Raw genomic sequence first — 17,663 nt, forward strand, 5'->3', positions numbered from 1 at the left:
AGGAGCTCCAGAGGAGCCCCAGCCAGAGGCACCTGGGAGCCCTCAGCAATGCAGCCAGCAGCACACGGCCAGGATGACACGGATGGTACTTCCTGCCTGCCACAGGCCTTGTGGCCATCTCCAGGCACCGCTCCAGCAGGGATCCCTGCAGCGCCGGCCCTGCCCACCTGCTCTGTCGGCAGCACAAAGGCTTCAGCAGAACCACCACTTTCCAAGGGGCTTCTGGCCATTGTCGCTGCAGCACTGCACGCCTGGGCAGCTGGCTGAGTGCAAGCACCATCTTCCCCCTCCTCATCTGTGCCTTGCGGACGCAGGACAGCAAAAGAAAAACCCTGGAGTCTGTGTATTATAACGCATCCTATATTTACAACATTAAAGAAAACAAAAAGGAGAACATTCTTGAAAAAAAAGAAAATCCCTAATTACTGAGGTAGCCCCAACAAAAAGAGCCTCAGGATCAGCTCTCCACTGGTGTCCAGCAGCTCAGCCTGCGGAGACGCAATAGATGAGGCCGAGCTTTCCACACCCTGCGCAGCTGATCTTGCAGCCTCTGGAACCTGGAGATCGGAGCCTGCTCTGCTGACCTGAGGATGCACAAGGTTTCAATGGCCAGGCTTCCGACTGCGAGGCTGATGTCATTGGCCATTTCTTCAAGGGCTGCAAGAGACAGAAGCAGAGCCACGGTCAGAAGCTGGACCTGTGGGGATGCGAGCAGAGCCCCCTGCCAGGGCCATCCCAGCCAGCTCTTGCCATGGCCAGGAGGGAGCAGGGACCAAGGGGATCAGCCTGAAGCTGCTGGCTACGGATCCTCCACGTGGCCCTGAAATCTGTGTGTGCTCTGCCCAGACCAGCCTTCGTCCGCACAGGGAGCAGAGCCCTCCACAACCGGGCAGGGCTTGCAGGTCTTCACCCGCCAACTCTTGCTGTCAGCCCGCTGCCCTCACTCACCAGTGTAGATCATCAGGTCCTCTCCTGGCTGCCCCCTCATGCGCCGGGCCCGGCCATCCCTGTGAACACAGAGCCTGTCACGGCGGCAGCGGCACAGCTCCCTGCCAGCGGCGCTGCCAGCGCTGCGGCCACACGCCCTGCTGGCCCGGCAGGGCTCAGCCCGGGCCCTTGCCGCACGCTGCCGCCCAAGGGCACGGCTGCCAGAGGGCGGCAGCAGCGCCCGGGCCAGGCGGGGCTCCACGGCGCCGGGCCCGGATGGCGCTGCCGGGGCAGCGGGCGGGGCTGGGGCCGAGCTGCGGCGGGCCGGGGAGGGAGCCCGGCCTCGTGGCTCACCCATGAACCTGATGGCCGCCTCTCGCAGGGGCTCCTGGGGGCTCTCCAGGTAACGCAGGGACCGACGCAGCTGCAGAGAGCCGCTTGGCTCGTGTCCTCTGACAGCTGCAGAGAGCGGCAGCAGGGAAGGCTTGGCGCGGGCTCAGCCCCTGTGGCGGACGCTCCCTGCGCCCAGCCCCGGCCTCCCCTACCCGCACAGCCCTGAGGCGCGGCCAGCAGCCGCTGGCACCGGGCTCCGCAGGGGGCAGAGGGCCGGCTGCTGCCCGGGGATCTGCGGGGCCGCCCCGCAGCCCTGCCGCACCGGGGCTCCATGGGCACCCGGCTCGGGCCCACAGCAGCCTGGAGAAGAGTCCGCGCAGCCACTGGGTGCAGCAGCGGGCAGGGGCACAGCTGCCAGCCCCGCACACTGAGCACCGTTATCAGGGGCCTTCTCCAGGCTGAGGCTGGGGATTCTCTGTCGTCCTTACCAGGCACTTGCTGAACTTCCACATTTTCGCCTCCTTCACCAGCTTTTTGATGTCCCTCCTCTTCAGGAACTTGGCTGCACAAAGCAGCGTTTCCCGAGAATACTGAGAGCAGCAGAAACGTGGAGATGGCCCCACAGCCCAGGGCACAGGAGCATCCCAGTGCCACAGCCTGGGGGAGGCTGCAGCCTGCAAGGCGCCAGGACAGGAGGCAGCCCAACGCCCTGCCAGGGAGACAGCAGCCAGCCACAAGTCCTCACCTCAGCAACAATCTGATTCTCTTCATGGCAGTGGAAGTAGAGTGGCAGCAGGCTGTGGTGCACGGGTGACTTCAGGGCATGTTTTCCATCTTCCGATAATAACTCCAGCATCTCTTGAAAGACCATCATGGAGCTCAGCTGCACCTGGCTATCATCCTGTAGGAAAGCAAGAACAAAAGAGCTCGGCATCAGCTGCTTCGGGCCCAGCAGGGCACAGGCCTGCATCTCCACAGGGCACCAAGTGGAGATGGTGCCCGAGCAGCAGCCAGTGGCCGTGGCTGTGGGCACAGAGCCTTACACGGTCAAAGAGTGGCAGGAGCGCCTCAGCCAGCTGCAGGGCGAGGGAGCTGGGTATTGGGGTACCATTATCCAGGAATAAATATCAGAGTAGGAGAATGGTCATCCTGATCACGTCGCTATCATTTTCCTGCAGAAGCTCCACAAGACTTTCAGTCAGGCTCCACATTTTTTCGGCCTGTGTGGAACACAAGTTTGTGAAATGCCACCCTGCTGCAGCAGGGCCTAGAGGCCAAAGCCTGTCCCGAAGCACTCAGGCAGCTGAAGCGGGAGTCAGGAGAGCTGGGAGCAGCTGCCCCGGTGCCAAAGCCCAGCCAAGCCCAAGTGACTGCGTTTTCCAGCCCCACGCTGCCGGCAGGGCTTCAGCCACTGCCCCCTTCTCACCATCAAGGGATTCTTGCCCAGCACCATGAGGCCTTGGAGTGCCAAGTGACGTCTCTCCCCATCCTCGCTCCGCAGGTTCTTTGACATGATCTCCAGAACGCTGTCGCTGCATTCCCTCAAGTCCAGGCACTCGAGGACCTGAAAGGCACAGGGCAGTGCCAGGGCACCCGGCCAGCAGGAGTCCGGAACCGCACAGGGCTGGGCCCAGGCAGCAGCACAGGGCACGGGCACCGTCCCAGGCAGCTGCGGCTACGAGAGGGCAGAGAGCTGGGAGGCAGCTCAGCGAGGCAGCGCTGGCCTTCAGGCTCACCTCCACAAGGAATGCCAGGGCAGGGAAATCCCAGTACGGCATCTCTTTGCTGAGCAGGCTGAGCAGGTAGAATGCAATCCCACAAAAAACGTGTATGGATGACTGGCGAATTTCTCTGCCAAGAGGAAAAAGGAAACAAGACCCTGAGCCAGTGGGGCAAACCTCTGCCAGGAGTGACGCACACAGTTCTCATCTTTCCTCACCACCCTCCCAGCAAGGGGCCCTGGGCCATTTGGGAGTTGGTTGCTCCAGATCAGCCTCCTCTCCCAGCCTTTTCCAGTCTGCGTGGCCATCCCTCAGTGACAAGGGCCTCTGGCCCACAGCCACAGGGACTGTGTGGGGCACCCTGGGCACAGAGCACAAGTGGCTGGAGCAATGGGGAGAAGGGGGTCTCACCTGGCCAGCAGACCCACGGCATAGTGGTGGGTGTCAGCACAGACCAGTGTGTCCCAGGCACCCTTGCGTTCCATTGCCACCACCACATCCTCACAGCAGAGAAGGCAGAGCAGGGACTTCAGGGTCTGCACTGCAAAGCTGTGTGCAGAGCAAAGCCCAGGTCACACTGGGAGCACTGGCTCCTTCCCAGGCCACGTGGCAGGGACAGGATCTCTAGGATGGAGCACCTGTTGGGGCTGGTGGCAAGGCCGTGTTCTTCCTGGCATCCATTCCAGAAGGTATCCACCTCCTCTGGCATATCCAGAATGCTGAAGAACACTTGGAAGAGCAGGTGCACAAACAGGCATGGGAAATACACCTTCATTATATGGGGGATACAGGGCACCTGGAGGATCTTCCACATCACCAGAGTTGCCTGCAAAGGACAAAGGCCCAGAGAGAGCGCTCAGTGCCGAGGTGTCCGTGTGGCAGGGCCCGAGCATGGCAGGGAGAGGCCCGGAGAGACGCAGGGGGAGCAGGGGGCCTGGTGGCCCTGAAGCTGCCCCTGGGCCAGGTTTCAGGCCAGCGCCTGAGGCAGGGAGATGCAGTGGGGGAAGGAGGCTGGAGAGCTGCTGGAGAGGCAGCCTTGGGGCCAGCAAAGGCCACTTGCAGAAACTCACAGCCAGGGCAAAGACACCCGTTTTGTCCCCATCGGAGGTGCACGTGCTGTGCTCCGGCCAGTTCCCCAGCACATCCAGGAGTACCAGCTGTGCCAGCTCCGCAGTCCTGCTTGAGCCCATGATGGTTTTCCACATGGTCCAAGCAGCTCTGCAGGATTAGAGCTCTGTCTCAGGCGGGTCTCAGACACAGCACTGTGGCCTGGGCATCTCTAAGGGCCCAGGCTGACTGCTGGCTCTGCCTCTGCCCACTGCCCCTGGCCAGCAGCACTCAGGCAGCCCAGCCCTGCAGCACTGACCCCTGTGGGGTGTCAAGGGAGCATGGCAGCAGGCTCAGGGGAAGGGCTGGGAAAGGAACATGCCAGAGGGCTGGGAAAGGGAGCAGCCAAAAATCCCTGGAACTCTCTGTTCTTCGGACACCTGGGACAGGCTGTGCAGGGTGATGGGCTGGGGAGCCCTGAGCCCTCTGGCCTGGTGGGCTCCATACCTGTCACAGGACGGGGCCACACGCAGCAGCGTCATTACTGCATCATCTGGGTGCGCTTTGGTGAGATTCACCAGGGTTTGTCCATCCTGTGTTCGGCGGAATCATTGGCCAGGAGCCACTGGTGGATGTACCTCACCATGGCGGGCACCTGGAGAAGGCACATGGAAACTTGGAAAGCTGCCAGAGGGAGCAATGTCCCCAACTTCTCCAGAGAAGTGCTTCCATTCCCACCGCAATGCCATGGCCTCAAAGGCTCACAGGCACCAGCAGACGTGGCTTCCGTTCTCCACAAGCAAATCTAGCAGGGCGGCACTGGTCTCATATTTGAGGACCTCTGAGTGTGCCCTGAGCCCAGCGCCCATAGCCCTGGCCTCTTCCTGCCGAACACTCTTGATGAAGTCGCAAACGAGCTGTAGGAGAAGGGCAAGAAGCCAGGGATGTTCCATGGAGTGCTCCACACACGGTGCTCGGCTGAGCAGGGACAGCAGGCCCAGCCCAGGTGGGCATGGCTGCAGGTACCTGCGCTGTTCTGCGGAAGCGGCCACGGCTGGATTGCTGCTCCTGTGTGCGCTCCACAGCTGCATCTGGCAAAGAGCGAGCGCAGCCAGAGCTGAGGGGCTGCGGGAGAGGCCGGAGAACACAGCCCAGCCCTGCGCTCCCCAGGCAGGGAGAGCCCCGGGATGCCCCAGGGGGATGGAGCACGGCCACTGCGGGGTGTCTACCTGGGCCCTCTTCCAACCTGTCCATGGGCATGTCCCCAGGGGGTGGGATGGGATGGGATGGGATGGGATGGGATGGGATGGGATGGGATGGGATGCCATGGGATGGGATGGGATGCCATGGGATGCCATGGGATGCCATGGGATGCCATGGGATGCCATGGGATGGCAAGGGGTGGGACCAAGCTGGCTGCAGGCTCCAGTCCTACGGCCCAGCTCTGCCACTCACCCTCCTGTGGTGGATGGAGCGGCACCACCACTTCAGTCTGCTCTGCTGGGGCAGCTCCAGGGCCTTCTTTCTCCTCCTCCAAACAGGCCATCTTGGGTACTCTCGGGGGTCTCTGCTCCATGTCAGTGACTAGTAGGAGCTAGTTGCAGGATAGAGGCCTTGGAAAAGGTCCAGGGCACCAAGTCCCAAGCTCTGCCCTCGAGGGCACTGCCAAACAGAAGCCTCAGAAGGCCACGGGTCACCAGGTCCTGTGCTCTGGCCTCGAGGTCAGCTGCAGGAACAACGCCTCAGAAAAGCTCCGGGTCAGACAAGAACAAGTGCACTGTGCGGGGGCTCCTCACAGCACTGCTCTGTCCCGTCGCGTGCTCAGAGAACTCTGGAGTGTTCTTATCACTTCCAGCTCCTATGTCAGCACGTGTCACAAAGGCCCTTGGATACCCAGTTCCCTTCCATGCCACGGTGACCATGCTGCAGCGTGTCACAAAGGGCCCTTGCACACACTGCCACCTGCCCTGGGGCCGCCCCCAGCCCACCCAAAGTGGCCCCGGTTGGCAGGAATCCCTGGCCCCAAGTGTCTAAGGCAGCCCGACAGGATCTTTAGGAAGAGCCCAGCCCACCAGCAAGCGCTGCCCTGCTCTGCGGGCTCAGGGCAGCAGAAGGAGCCCCCAGGGCTTCCGAGGCAGCCGCGCTGGCAAGGGCACGGGGCCTTCCACGGAAGCTGGCACGGCCTCCTTGGGACACGTCCCGGCTGCTGGCCATCCTAAAGCCGCGGCTGTGACAGGCACAGGGAACGTGTGGGCCAGGGCACCAATGCTGCTCTGAGCCCTGGGGCCCGGGCAGCGCTGCCATCAGCAGGTGTGGCAGAGTCCCCGCCCAAGCAGAGCTGCCACCCCCCGAGCCCTGGCAGCGCTGCTGCCCCTCTCCTGCCCCAGAGACCTGTGCCCCGGGGGGCTTCTGTGCCACAGGGAGCCAAAGCCCACGTGCACTGGGGGCTGTGCTCCTCCCTGCAGGGGCTGTTGGCAGCAGCACCTGGAGCAACTGCTGGCAATTCTTGGTCTCTGTCAGATGATGTTGCTCTTTCCTGGAATGATTTTTTCCATAGCTGGGATTAGCTGCAGTACAAAAGCACCAACAGCTACTGAATTTCACAGGACAGAGAGACTCTACAGAGCCACTCGCATGTCTCCTTGGACTTTTCTGTGTGTTTTTCATGCATCCTTGCATAAAAAACCAGGCGAGTTTAAAGTTTAATGCAGCATTGTTTATATGTCTAGCTGAGGCCAGCAGCTAATATCTGGAGCATTGCGAAAGTGCAAAGGACAGACATAATTCTCAAAGGAGAAGGAGAAGGTGTTCTGTGTCTCTGAGTGTGGTGGGATCACCCTAAAGGAGCAGCCAATGGAAGTGCTGAAAGTAGACTTGCTCTTCTTGAGCACGTTCCTGAGCAGGCTCTGCTGCTGTTTCTGTGGGGTCAAAAGCTGCCGGGGCAGCAGCGACTGCGCAGCCCCGCGGGAGGAGACGCGGGCGCCCTCGCCATGGTGGCAGCAGCTCTGTGGGCTCAGAGCTCCGTGACAGGAGGGCCGCGGTCACGGCACCATGGCCTGGGGAGCCACCAGGGCCCGGGCTGGGTGCCAGCCCTGCGACTGCCCCCTGCCCTTTATCGGCAGCACCCAGACAACAGCCCCTGCTGGCCCCCTACCCTCGCTGAAGGTGCAGACACTGAATACTGGGCCCTGGGCCTGAGGCCATGAGAGGACAAGTGACCCTTGCAGCCCTGGGGCCTCATTGCCTCCTTGTCTCTGCTCAGCAGCCTGGCAGGGGCCGCCCCATGGTCCTGCCCTTGGCATTGCACATCCCCACATGCCAGAGCCCATCCCGGGAAGAGCCCTGAGCAAGGAGGAAGGGACAGGATCTGCCTTGATAGGGGCTGGGGCTCAGGCCTTGGCCCTTTGCATTCCTGAAACACATCCAGGTTTACTCAGCACCAGAGACACCTTTCCCTTGCTTGTTTCCACCTGTCATCACTGCCTCCAGTGTTCTGCTCTACCTGGAACCTGGGGACACATTCACATGAGTTGTGTCCCTCCTTGGGACCCATTAGAAGTTAAAGAAAGTTTGAAATTTGAATCTGATTTGGAGTTCTTGAGAAGTTCTTTGAGGATACTCTGAGGGACTGAGTCTGATGCAAAGAGCACCAAAGCCCCAGGGGGTCATTAAAGTCCTTGTGCTCTGTCTGTGCTGCTGAGCTGGGCCGGGCTCCTGGCCCAGAGGCAGCTCCTGGCAAGGGCAGCGCTGCAGAGAGACAGCTCTGGCCAGGAGCAGCTCCTGGGCACAGCCCAGCAGGGCTGGGGCACTGCCAGGGCAGCTCAGGGACACCAGCAGGGCACAGACAGAGCTGACAGGGGCTCAGCACTGGCAGGGGCTGGGGGATGTCCCAGAGGGGGCTGTGTCACAGCAGCACCTCTGTGGCTGTGTCCTAGAGGCACAGAGCAGCTGTGATGTCAGCAAGGGGCTGTGTGACAGCACAGAGTGGGCTGTGTGAGGTCATAGGTTGGGCTGTGACATCACAGAGTTTCTTGTGTGAGGTCATTGAGTAGCAACAGCATAATAGAAGGGATTCTGTGTGACATCACAGAGCAGGCTGTGACATCATGGCACGGCAGTATGACATCATAGAGCAGGCTGTGATGTGAAACTGTGTGCTGTGACATTACAGAGTGTCAGTATGGCATCACAGAGAGGATTGTGTAACATCATGGAGGGGGTTGTGACATCACAGAGTAGGATGTGAGGCCATGGAGTAGCCTCTGCCATCATGGAAGGTGGCTCTGTGACATCAGCGAGTGGGTTGTGACATCACTGGGTGACTGAGCAACTTCACAGAGCCAGGTGTGACATCACAGAACAGACGGTGACATCACATGGTGACTTTGTGACATCACCAAATCTTCTTCTGTGACATCACAGTGCAGATTTATATCACAGAATGGTATCCCAGCACTGGCCCTGTGATATCATGAAGGGGCTTTGTGACATCACAGAGCAGTTGTGTGTGTCATCACTGAGTTGTCTGTGACATCATAGAGTAGGCTCTGTGACATCATAGGTTGTGACATCATAGAATGGATTCTGCCATCACAGGGTATCTGTGTGACATCACAGAGGGGATGTGACATCACAGAATGGCTGTGTGACATCCCAGGGTAGGTTGTGTGACATCACAACATTATCTGTGACATCACAATATGGGCTGTGGCATCACAATGGGCTGTGTGACATCGCAGGGGCTGTGTGACATCACAGGGGCTGTGTGAGGTCACTGGGGAGGTCACTCTGCCCCAGCCCCCCTCACAGCTCCCCCCAGAGCAGTCCAACGCTGCTTGTGCACAGCGGGGTCCCCTGTCCCCCCGGGTCCCCCCGTCCCCAGCGCCGCAGCCTCCCCCAGAGGATGTTCCACGAGATCGACCCCAGAGCCTGACACGGGGACGGGAGGCCGGGGCCCTGGGGGGTGGGACAGGGGGACAGGGACCCCCCGGCAGTGTCCCCGTGTCCCCCAGGGCCAGAGCCTGGGCCAGGGCTCCTTCACCCTGTTACGAACAAGTGCTTGAGAGCGCTGAAAAAATCCCCAGCAAGGGATCAGCAACAACCAGATTTAATATTAAGTGACAGCACCACAAAATTCCTTGGCAAGAGTCACTCTGCTCCTGACTGGACACTTCAAGCACACGAAGGAAACAAAGCAACAACAAAACCAAACAAAATCCAGGCAATCAAACCAGAAAGGAACCGAAAACCGCCCCTGTGTGTGTGTGTGTGTGTGTGTGTGTGTGTGTGTGACACAAGGACAGTGAGGGCAAGGATAAAAGGAATGTGGCCCAAAAGCTTAACAGAGCTCAAACTTAACAGGACTTAACTTATAACTTAACCTTAACTTCCACCTTAACCTTAACTGATACCTTCAACTTCACAATTTAGCAAAAGAACAGAGCTTATCAGTATTTAACCTATGACCTATGACTTTGCAATTTAACAAAGAAATAACATTTAACAGTATTTAACTCAGCTTATAACTTATATTAAACATAACTACTTAGCAGAAAAACAACTCTTAACAACATTTAACTTAGGTTATTCCTCATGACTTAACCTCACTTACAGGTCTGACTGACTCAGCTATCAAAGGCACTCCAACTCCTCCAAGAGCATCATTTCTGTCACTTTTCCCCAGCACAGGCACTCCTGTGTGCACACAGACACAAAGAGTCAGTGCAAGGCACCTGTGAGAAATTCCCCTGAGGGGAAGAAATACTCCCTGTGGATGCTTTGGCATCTCCCCAGTGGGTGAAGGGTTGAGCCTGGAGGAGTGGGGGGATCGGCCCAGGCTCCGTCGTTGTTCAGGATCCCCGAGTGCAGCAAACGGGAGAGTTCCCGGCTGGGAGAGGCCCCACTCAGAGGGAGTCGCTGGCCTAGGAGAGCTCCAAGGGGCTCCTTTTGCAGCGCTGTTTGTAGGGCCCCAAGAGAGGGGCTTCAGTCCCAGCAATGATTCCTCCTGGCCGCACTTGGCATCAACAGCTTTCTTTGGCAGTGTGAGAACAGGGATGTTGTGCCACTGAGGGAACAAAACCAGTTCCCAGGGCTGCTCCTCCAGAAACCAGGAGCTGGGGCGGACAGTGTTTGTGCTGAGCTGCAGAGGAGCTGAGCCCAGGGGCTGTTGACCAAGGCCAAGGCCCAAGGAGCATTTCTCAGCTGGCAGGGCGGCCTGAGGGCGGCAGCAGCGCCCGGGCCAGGCGGGGCTCCACGGCGCCGGGCCCGGATGGCGCTGCCGGGGCAGCGGGCGGGGCTGGGGCCGAGCTGCGGCGGGCCGGGGAGGGAGCCCGGCCTCGTGGCTCACCCATGAACCTGATGGCCGCCTCTCGCAGGGGCTCCTGTGGGCTCTCCAGGTAGCGCAGGGCCCGGCGCAGCTGCTCGGCCGCTCGGCTCGTGTCCTCTGCCAGCTGCAGAGAGCGGCAGCAGGGAAGGCTTGGCGCGGGCTCAGCCCCTGTGGCGGGCGCTCCCTGCGCCCAGCCCCGGCCTCCCCTGCCCGCACAGCCCTGAGGCGCGGCCAGCAGCCGCTGGCGCCGGGCTCCGCAGGGGGCAGAGGGCCGGCCGCTGCCTGGGGAGCCGCGGGGCCGCCCCGCAGCCCCGCCGCGCCAGGGCTCCATGGGCACCTGGCTCGGGCCCACAGCAGCCTGGAGAAGAGCCTGCGCCGCCTCTGGCAAGGGAGCGGCATGTGGGGTGCAGGCTGGCACGCCTGCGTACAGACTTTACATGGACTGACTCCAGACTTCAGACCTTACAGAACATGCTTTTGAAATAAGTGGGCAGGAGATCTTCCTCCTTTTTAATGCCTTTATTAAGAAGTATCAGCTCAGGTAGGGAGAAATCGACGGGTTGCGCCCTCGCCGCCGTTGCTCCCAGGCGTGGCACAAAGGAGGAGGATGATGCAGCTTTGTCCGCTGGTCTGCAGACAGAACTGGGGACTCTGTCCTCACGGGAGTCGTTGAGTCCTTGGTTTGTTTGTTTAAAAACCTGGGGGGTCTCTTTAATCAGTTTCTTTTCAGGTTAGGGTGAGAAATAAAAAGGTCCAAGCAGGTACGGGAATATGCTCCCATCCTTAAACGTCACTTAAGTCACTTGTTGGCTCCTGATTTTAGGGGTTTTTCTTGTAAAAACTTTAAAACTGTAAAAACCCAAGGTGCACTGCATTTCTTATTTGCATACTGGCTCCGATGTCACTCCTATTTTCTTTACCTCGGAGGGGTCTGTCCTGGCAAGTGGCCAGCATCAGGGAAACAATCAGTTAATCACCCGCCATTAACGGGTGATTAGGGGCTTTTCTTCGGCAGCGAAACCAAAGGAGTCTGACCCGGTCTGACTTGGTTTTTTTAACTCTGAAACTTAAAAAAAATACAATTTTCTATTCATAACAGCTTTCACAGTTCCATTCACACAACAACAGATCTCTAGAGCTTTGGGCAATCACACAGCAAGGTTCTTGTTTCCATGTGGCAGGATGGTAGAAGTGCTGCCACCTCCTTCGAAGCATCTCCTTCAGAAGCCGCTTGGAGCAGGGCCACAAGAACAGCCATTCATAGTCCATGCACACACGCACACCTCACATAGCTCAGCAGAGGAAAGACAGGAGGGGTCTTTGTTTGATGTATTCCAGTGAAGGTTTATTGCATCCACCATGCCAAAGGGATCAGGGACAAAGGCCTGGCCATGGGGTCTGCACAAGGTTAAGTAGGGGCCAGTGGGACACAGGGGCAGCACCAAGGGCAGGGCAAAGGGCACTGGCCTACAGGGAAGACAGGGCTGGCCACCAGGGGTACCACAATCAGTGAGGAAACAGGGAAAGGAAAACCAGGAGACTTTGGGACATGTAGGGAAAGGAACTGGAGTGGATCATTGTGTTGCAAGGCTCCATGGGGAAGTTTTCTCTTTCAGCCTAGGTGGAGACTCTGGTATATTCTTCCAAGGCAAGGCCCTTGGGATTGCTCTGAAGGGTTCAAAGGATCCCAAAGGTTTTATATAGGAAGGAATGAACAAAAAGCACAGTTTTCACATCCAAGGCAGAGAAATGATTAAGGGAAAAATAATTTCCAGCAAGGAACCTTATCTCAAGAATGTATGATGCAAGCTAACTGCCATGTGAATGAGTGAAAGCCTGGCTCCTTTTCAGCAGGAAATATTTCCCCATGTAAACAAATAGCACTGCTACTGTTAGTGCTGGATCCCCCAGGATGGTGTCATGCACAGCATACAGTACAGCTGGGTCATGAGATGCAGGGAGAAAAGAGCAGCAACCTCTCTGAATGTATCATAAGGATATAAAGGCAGCAGGGAGCATCCAAAGAGGGGAATGAAGATGATGAGGGGACAGGAGGGGAAGCGGTATGAGGAACAGCTGAGGTCAACTGGCTTGTTCAGCTTGGAGAGAAGGAGGAGGAGAGAGAGAGAGAGGAGGTCTCAGCATTGTGGAGGATTTTGTGAACAGCTGGCTAGCTGACAAAGGTCACACTGAAATAATACCGTTAGTTAAAGAAGAAGGAGATAGGTATAGGAGCCAGCAGTCAGTGTCTAAATCAGGCAAGGGCACTGTGCCCTTGGTCTACATCAGGATGGGGGAGAGGGTCGTTAGTTAGAAATATGAAGAAAAGATGAGAACAGCTGCAACATAGTAGTCACAAGAATGCTAAGGTAGGCGTCGTTAGCTGATGAGTAACTAACCAATAATGAGCTCGCCTTTTGCAATATTAGCCTCATTAACACCAATATAAATGTGTGTGCCTATCAATAAAGTTCTGAGATTTGATGATCACTCATATTCAGTGCCGCATTTCTTCTGCTGATCTCAACCATGGTGACCTCAGATGTGATACCAGTAGTGGCAACCATGGTGGGTCAGTGAACGAGTTTGGGTCCTATAGCAGCAAGGATGGCGAATAATCACCCCTGCGAAAGCGAAAGGTGCCGCGCCCTGGGTGACCTTATAGAAGAGCCCAGCCGATACGTGCTGCCGAGACCTTGAAGGGCTGCAAGAGCATTGACGTTCTCAAAAAAGGAAATGGAAAGGCAAGCAGCATATGATTTATTTAATTGCTTTTTAAAAAAGCGTCAGGTTAAGGACATAGACTTGCAGAATGAGCTCCCACAGTTGTTAACTTACAGGCATGCACAAAGGTATTTTCAAAATCCCCATACAGTACATGAATTAACAGAATGGCGTAAGTTCGGCGACAAGCTGTGGGAGGCAGCTATAGATGAGGATAAAACTGCAAGGAAGTTAGGAAAGCTATGGTGAGTCGTGCACAATGAGTTATTACAACATCAGGTAGAAAAGAAAGCTGCGCAGCAAGCTAGCGTAGCATATGATAAGAATAAGAGTCATGGGGACTGCTCCGACTGTCCGTTACCCCCTACCACATCTACAGTCATTTTGCCACCAACAGCGGCTCCTTCTTCAAGCAGCAGCTCACCCCCCGCGGGTACTGTAACAGCACCGTCCGCACCGCCTGTGCCATGGCCAGACCCTCCGTCTCCTCCTCCTTGTAATGAGCCGATCCCTGGGGCAAAAAGTGACCTAGCGGGGGCCATTGCAAGGGAACGAAGGAAAGCATGGGTGGCGGTAGCAAAAGAGATCATGGATTCGGGGGATAGTGGAGCTATAGCTGCAGCAATGGAGGTTGCTTGTCCGGCAGTATTTTTGCCTTTGGCGGAGGGTGGGTGTGAAGCCACAATTACAGCGTTGGACTGGAAGCTGCTGTCACAATTACGGTCCACAGTTAGTCAGTTTGGGGTGACCGGTGAGCCCACAAAGCAGATGCTTGATTATATCTGGGGGAGTCAGGTATTACTGGCAGCTGATTGCAAAGGAGTAGCGAAGCTTTTCTTCACTCAGCATCAGCAGCTCTTGTTTAATGCACACTGGCAGGCACTTTGCCAGGAATGTGTAGCGACACAACGGCAGCAAGGCGACCCGTTACACGGAATAACCCTGGATGAGCTAATGTGTTCAGGACCTTTTCTTTGTACAGAAGCGCAAGCGTTAATTGGTCCTGAAAAATGTCGGGAGGCTATGCGCTTAGTACGGCTGGCCATAGACAGGATAAAAAAGCCAGGCGGGGTCCCCTCTTATACGGGAATAAAGCAAGGAAGAGATGAATCATTTGGATCTTTTATAGATAAGGCAGCCGCTGCTATTGAATGGGCGGGAATCCCCGACTTTATGACAGGTGCTTTACTGCAACAATGTGCACTCCAGAATAGTAACCAGGCTACGAGGAACGTATTAAATACCCTAGGAGCTAATTGGTCTATAGAAGAAGCGTTACAACAATTGGCAAATATGCCCATAGGGAATCAAGCGATGTTAGTAGAAGCTATTAAGGAGTTAGGAGTAGGATTACAAAAACAAGCGGCAGCTTCAGAGTCAGGTATTAGCTGCTCTTGCACCCCTACAAGCGGTGGCAACAAATAAGCCACGGGCTCCATCTCTTGGCCGATTTAAATGTTACCGGTGCGGAGGCATGGGACATACACGATGAGCCTGTCAGACAGCTAGCGTCTGGTGCCAGAGTTGTCACTCGGATACCCACAGCACCGGAGCTTGCCGACACCGCTCGGGAAACATAAAGACGAGTGCGTTCAACAGCCACCGCGCCCAGACACAAGTAGCCGCTGTCAACACCTCAGCCCAGCTGCACTCCAGCCAGCCACTGCCGGGAGCCTCGGGCTGGATGTGGCAGCCTCAGTAGCGGTAACACTGATGACCACCCAACTGGGAAAGGTGCCGACTGGAATAAAGGGACCAATCATCATTGATGGACAAGCTATGGGAGCTTTGCTTCTGGGACGATCATCGGCCACCATGACGGGATTATTTGTTTTAACTGGAGTAATAGATGCTGATTATACGGGGGAAATTTGTGTCACGGTACATATTCCTTTTCCACCAATACGAATTGAGAAAGGGCAGAGGATAGCCCAATTGGTTCCAGTGGAGCAGATTGCTAAAACATTGCCCCCTCGTCAATTAATGTTGAGGGGAGAACGAGGCTTTGGTTCCACTGGAGGACTGTAGCAGGCACAGGGCCTGCATGGCCTCCTTGGCGATCAGAGGCCTGAGAGCGACGAAATACCAAGTCAGCATGACTAAGGCTTTAGAAGCCCCTCTCTTCCGTCTCTCGGACCCTGTTTATCTCCCTGTAAACCCATAGGTCACTTTCCCCTGACCCTTACTATTGGACAGTTTTCAAAACCCCTGTAAGGTATAAAAACCCCTAATTCTGCCCGGTTCGAGAGAAGAGCTGTCACTGGACCCTTCGCGGAGACCCGAATAAAAGAACCCTGCGGAACCCATACAGCACTTCTCCCTCTCTGCGTCTGCTGCGGCGGCACCTAGGGCGGCGGCACAGGCAAGCTGAAAGAGCTGAAATCACAAAAGAGCTGGCTGCAAATCACTATAGCTTGCCTAGGTTGCCTGAGCCCGCCCCGCGCTGAGCTATCCTGGCCGGCCGGCATTCCCCGCTGGGCTTCTGCCCTGAGGGTAATGGCCCGGCCATAGCTGACGCCCGAACAGCGAGGGGCCCCTGGACCGACATCTGAACCGCCGCGATATTCTGGCCGCGGAACTGAATGCCGGACCTGGCATCTCAGAGGAGCAGCATTTCTTCTTGAAATTGTCACTGCCTCCGCGCTAGAAATCCTGGAAGAAGAAGCTCTTCGTTTTAGAAGGACTCTTCTGAAAAGGAGGCCAGCCGACCCGCACACCGACACCTGGGCATGTGAGTGTCCGTGGAGGCTGACAAGCAGACGACCCCCAGCAGAACTTTGACCCACAACTGGCTGAAGAGGTGTAAGTTTAAAACAGCCTTTCTTGCGCACAAAATACTTTTTTCCTTGGGTCCTTTTTTTTGGGGTTTTTTTCTTTTTTTTCTCCTTTTTCTGCTGGTGGGGAACGGGAACACGGGAACATCAAAGCTTAGTACATTTAAGCGATCCCAGAACAAGAGAGATTTATATTTACTAATCCTAGAAATCCTATCTTCTAACAACTTTTCTTTTTCTAAAGGTAACCTTTCAAAAACTAACCTGAAAAAATTTATAAAGTGGATTCTCTGCCACTTCCCAGATACTAATACACAGACTATTACCTTGGACTCCTTTTGGGACACAATTGGGACCACGATATATAAGTTTCAAACTAACCAAGACTTTTCTGTAACCCGGTTTTTACCTATATTTCACGCTATCATTAAAGCTGTAGAAAAAACTAACAAAAAGATAGTAACTTCAGGGCTAACTTCTGTTGAACAAAACGGGAAGCTCTTATCTGACTCAACAGATGTCTTTCTTTCAAATGCTAATCGAGCAGAAAACACTCCCTCCACCCTGGATTCCAGTACTCCTCTGGGTTTTAGCGTCCTGCCGTCTGCGCCGCATCCCCCGACCCCGCTGCGCCCACGGCCCCTGCCCACCCCCTCTATCCCCCCGCCTGCCCCTCGGGAGCCACACCCTGCGCGCCTCCTTGCTCTGTGTTATCTCCGAGAGCATCTGCGCCAGTTCCCGCCGGGACTGACCCAAACCCCACCCCTCCCGCTGCTCCCCCCGGCCCCGCCGGGCCCCCTCCCACTCCCTTTGCCGACCCTCCTGTCCCTGCCGTGGCCCCCCCCACTCCCTCTCCCGCCCCTCCCGCCCTCGCTTCCCACTCCACCCTCACGTCTTTCCCTGCCCCCGGCACCATCCCTGCTGCGGCAGGGGATCAGCCCGCCTGCGTATCCCGCCCCCCCCCCCACCACTGTGTCTTTGCCTGCTGCCAGAATCGTTCTTGCCCGCGTATCCGCCCCAGACCCAAGCCTCCCTGTATCCGTGGCACCCTCCTCCAGTCCCGCCACCTCCTCCATCCCGCACCTCCCCTGCTCCCATGCCCACTCTCTGCAACCACACACCCACCCTCAGGGACCCCCGGTCAGGACCCCCCAGACTTCCTTCAGTTCTGCCCTCCCTCCCCACGCCCCCCAGTCCTGTGCCTGTTGTGCCACGCATTGTACCGCCACTCCAGCCCTGTTGCCTCCCTGTAGCCACGTTCTGCCATGTGCTGCCTTATACCCTGTCCAGCCACACGCACCTCTGCCAAGTGTTGCTCCAGCCTGCCGTAAGAAACAGAAGGCAAGGCCTGATAGCTCTCACTTCTCGTCATCTGATGACAGCAGTGACAGCGATTCTGATTTGGAAATAGAGTATATTGATCCGTGGGCAAAAATAAAAATGGAAGCGACGCAGGCAGGGGATTGGCAATTAGGTCAGAGAATTACTGCCTTTCCAGTAGATTATAAGAAGGGCAAAAGAGGAGGTGCTACTACTAGAAAGACATGGGAACCTATTACAAATAAAGAACTTGTGCAGTTAAGAAATACAGCCAAAGAACATGGTAGAAGTTCACATATTTTTAGAAATTTCCTAGAAGCTACGTTCTCAGCACATGTTTTGGTACCCCACGATATTAAAAATATTTCCCAGTGCCTCCTTTCTCCCGCCGAGTACATGCTTTGGGAAAGGCATTGGAAAAAGCAATTAAAAACATTATCAGATAACTATGCTGCAGATGCTGATAAGTCAAACTTTACACTCGAACAGCTG

General features: G+C 56.4%; 1 long non-coding RNA gene across 1 annotated transcript; it reads right to left on the minus strand.

Moving 5' to 3' along the window:
• Positions 1 to 1,714: 1,714 nt before the first annotated feature.
• Positions 1,715 to 2,451, minus strand: LOC135309270 (uncharacterized). The gene is made up of 3 exons (XR_010369588.1): positions 2,304 to 2,451; positions 2,006 to 2,161; positions 1,715 to 1,850 (listed from the first exon to the last, which is right to left on the minus strand). It is a non-coding gene; the product is annotated as an uncharacterized LOC135309270 (long non-coding RNA).
• Positions 2,452 to 17,663: the final 15,212 nt, after the last annotated feature.

This window comes from Passer domesticus, chromosome 10, assembly GCF_036417665.1.
Source record: "Passer domesticus isolate bPasDom1 chromosome 10, bPasDom1.hap1, whole genome shotgun sequence".
Taxonomy (NCBI): domain Eukaryota; kingdom Metazoa; phylum Chordata; class Aves; order Passeriformes; family Passeridae; genus Passer; species Passer domesticus.